Genomic DNA, 3,844 nt, shown 5'->3' on the forward strand with positions numbered 1-3,844 from the left:
GATCAGCGGAGTGGAGTGGCAGAGCGCGCCGCGGTGCAGCGTTTCGCGAAAAAAGCTATAACTTTTTATGGAATTGCGATCCATTTTTTTTTGAAAAGCCATTTTGTTCAGAATAAAATTTACTTTGAAATGGGTTTTGTTTGAACTTTGTACGACATTAACAACATTTTTGTTTTTCATTTTACAACTTAATTTTGCAATAAAAATTAAATTTTTTAAACATTTGTTTTATTATAATTATTTTATCAAAAACTTCAATTATTTCCGCGTAAAATGAGATACATTTTCTTAAAATCCATTCATTCTATCCTAAGATATTTAATTTTTAATTAAAAAGAGCTTTAAAATTTAATTGTTAATATCTTGTAGAATAAATTAAATAAAAAAAATCGTTTTGGGTTATTGTTTTGTATAATATATACTTTTTTTAAAACAATAAAAAATGTAAAAATTATGATCTCAAATTTTAGGTGCTACCGCTATTAAAATTTTGACTCTTTTAAATAAGAGAAAATCGAACGATCTAAACGATGTTTCAGGTGTGAATATTTATTTCTTTTCACTCCAGAGCTAACACAATAGACCGAAGAAAGAGGTCTCATTTTCTCGCGCCAAAACCAGTCTTAAAGAGGGACCCGCACCCCTACTTGAAATAATCATATCTCGTTACCGTAGTCACCACCACCCATCCAGACGAATGTCTGTCAGAGTACCTATCGTAGACAAACAGTATGTTACCGGCAAAGTATGAAACGCCGGCATTGTATAGAAGAGAAGAAAGCCTTATCTTTTGTTTCCCAGTTCAAGGATATTGGCGACTGAGTTTTGTTTGGAATATTTTTTTTGTTGCGGGTTGTGAAATAATAAAAAAATTATTAATATTATACTATACTATAAAGTATTTTTTAAAATTCCATTTTTTTTCATATTTTATTTATATTTCAATTGTGAAATTTAAAAATTAACAACAAATGCTAATTTTTTGAAAAATTAAATCCACACATTAGAAAAAATTTATTTTTTTATCGATTACAAAAAAAGGAGTTTCGTTAAAATTAATTTAGATTTTTTCTGGCGTAATTGAGTCAGAGAGAAATTTAAATTTATAGGCAACGAAATCATATCAATTTCTTTGCTTCTTGCTTATTGTTTGTTATAAGAATGTTTAATTTGTATGAAGAAGAAAAAAGCAATAGGTTATCCCGTACAGTTTTTCTTCAAACCCGAACCTCCTTTAAAAAAATTATAAAATGGAACATAAGTAGAAAAATCAAATTAAATCAGTAATATCTCTCTCTTTATATAAAGTCATCTCTTTCATTTTGGGGATTATTATAAACGTATATTTTACCCTATACTGCAATTATTATGTTTTTTAGTTGAAGATTTTTCCTAGCCTTAGTAAACTTTATAGTTTATACATATCCTTTTGATTTACATAAATTATAGATTGATATTGCTGGAGTATTTTATTAAAAGGAAGATATACTGAATGATTAATTCAACTATCAGTGTTTGTTGTTTAATTATCCACGGCAAAGACTGCCTTAGACTATTCCTAAATTTTTCGAGCTCATTTTAATTTGGATTAACTGGAATTACTTTTTATCTTCTTTAAAATTAAGTCAATTAGTTTTATTCTCATATTTTTGGTGATTTAGTTTTCAAAATTGGTGGAACTCGGAAATATGTTGGATGTTGTTATTGTTTGTGCCACAATTTATTGTATGCATTGATATGAATTAGTAACATATTTATTAGAAGAAGCGATTGTGAAGTTGCCGGAAGGTCGGAATTAACAATGTGTTTTGAATCAAATTCCTATCTTATCCGAATTATTAGAAACAATGATGAATCAGAAAAGAGCAGTATTGCTACATCATTCAAACAATAATATTTTTGTTCTCTCTAACTCATGTTTAATTGAAAAAATTCCATTTTAAGTATCCCGTTTACGATATCGGGACAAGGCAAACCTCATTACTCGTTTCATTTGAGCAACAGCTTTTCAATTCTTCCCTCTTTTTTAGGATTTTTTTTCCCTACACTCTTTTTATCAGTTTAATTTTACAATCACGAATCGACTATTGTTATTCCTATAAACACAAATTCATCCCGTTTTAAGATCAATTTTTTTGACAAAAGTAGTTTTCGATGCTCAAAGTTTGCGTAATATTAAGATGGTTTTAAATATTGAAAATCCTTTAAGAGTGAGTATTTGTATTTTTATTGAAAGTTCAATTATACAAAAACGAAATTTTGTATGAGATACTTTGAACTAAATAACATGAAATACATACTGTATTATTAGATACAATATATCATATAAAATAGTAAATGCCTAATATTTAAAAAATAGTGCTCTTAAAATACTGTATACTATTTATATGATGAAAACTTGTAAATACCAACGTGTATTTAATGAAGGAACTCATTTATTATATAAGAAAATTTATAAAGCGGCTCTTACTCGTTACATCATTTAGTGCAAAAATCAGTACTGATTGAATATTCAAACATTAGAAAACTTGCAAAACAGCAGGGGTAGTTTTTTTTAAATGTATCCTATTCATTTATTTTTAAATGACTTTGTAATTTTGTTTCCTTTTTTACAATCTGTGGTTCTATTTTTAACAATTTTGTATCTACTATTTATTATCCTTTGTAGTTATAGAGAGTAAATTTTAAATTAATTTGCAAATTTAATATTTACCTTAATAGTGACTAAAGAGAAGAGAATTTAAAATAAAGATATGGTACTATCGTTATGGTATTCATTATTTTATGGTAATTACTACGAAGTTTGTTCTTTAATATTATCAAAAGAAAATTAATGTATTTTTCTAAAAAACATAATTTGTTAAATAATAAACACGCAACAACATGTGCAGTATTTGTTTTAAATATTAAAATAATGTCTTGTATATTTTTTTTCGAAACAAAGGACTTTAATATTCTTTTGCTTTTTACTATGCGTAAAACTTTTTTTAGCAATTTAGTATTTACTTTCTTTTGTATGTTCTGCGTTTTACTATTCCTTTTTTTCTTTCTTTCACTTTTTTTTTGTATGTTATAAATTTAAATTTTTACTTTCACAATAAACACAGTTTCAATTATACCGATGAAATTATATTGAATTTATAAAATATTGTTTAGTTACCGTATGAATATATTAAAATAAAATTCTATTTAGTTCTTCTGTAGTTCTCTTTAGTTCTTACTGTTCAAGCACTCCAGAGATTATTTCCAATATATTTATATTCTTTCTTTTATTTAAGTCTACAATCAAGATTCTAATGTTATGTAAAAACGTCAATTTGTCACATTGAATTTTTTCATTGTTTTATTATTTCACAAGCAAACGGCGTAATTTTTTTTTTATGGCTACTACAATGTTTGCCAAATCTATGTATTTTACCTTACTGTATGTAATTTAATGATGAATGGGATGCCAAGTTTATTTAAAAAAAGCAAGCAAGCTGAAGAAACTTAAAATTTCGCATAGATAAATGAGAAAAAAAGAGTACTGAAACAAATTTTTAGAAAATTCTGATAATTAGGGGTGGGTTTACCAGAGTTCCTGCGGGCCTTGTAAACTTTTAAAAAGTGGTAACGAAAATTAAACACACTTCGAAATTTTAATTTCTGTGTGTTTAAATTGTTTTCCAAAGAAAGTATATACGAAAGAAAATTCCTACTTCTAAACTACTTAACGACAAAGTGGTAGGTTAAAATAAGAAATATCTCTTAGCATTAATCTTAGTTTACTATTACTACTAAAATATTTCAAGGAGCGCGGGGACCCTGGTTTACAGAAGCACACGAATGGAATAAAAAGTGTCAA

The sequence above is a fragment of the Parasteatoda tepidariorum genome, chromosome 5, assembly GCF_043381705.1.
Source record: "Parasteatoda tepidariorum isolate YZ-2023 chromosome 5, CAS_Ptep_4.0, whole genome shotgun sequence".
In the NCBI taxonomy this organism is placed as follows: domain Eukaryota; kingdom Metazoa; phylum Arthropoda; class Arachnida; order Araneae; family Theridiidae; genus Parasteatoda; species Parasteatoda tepidariorum.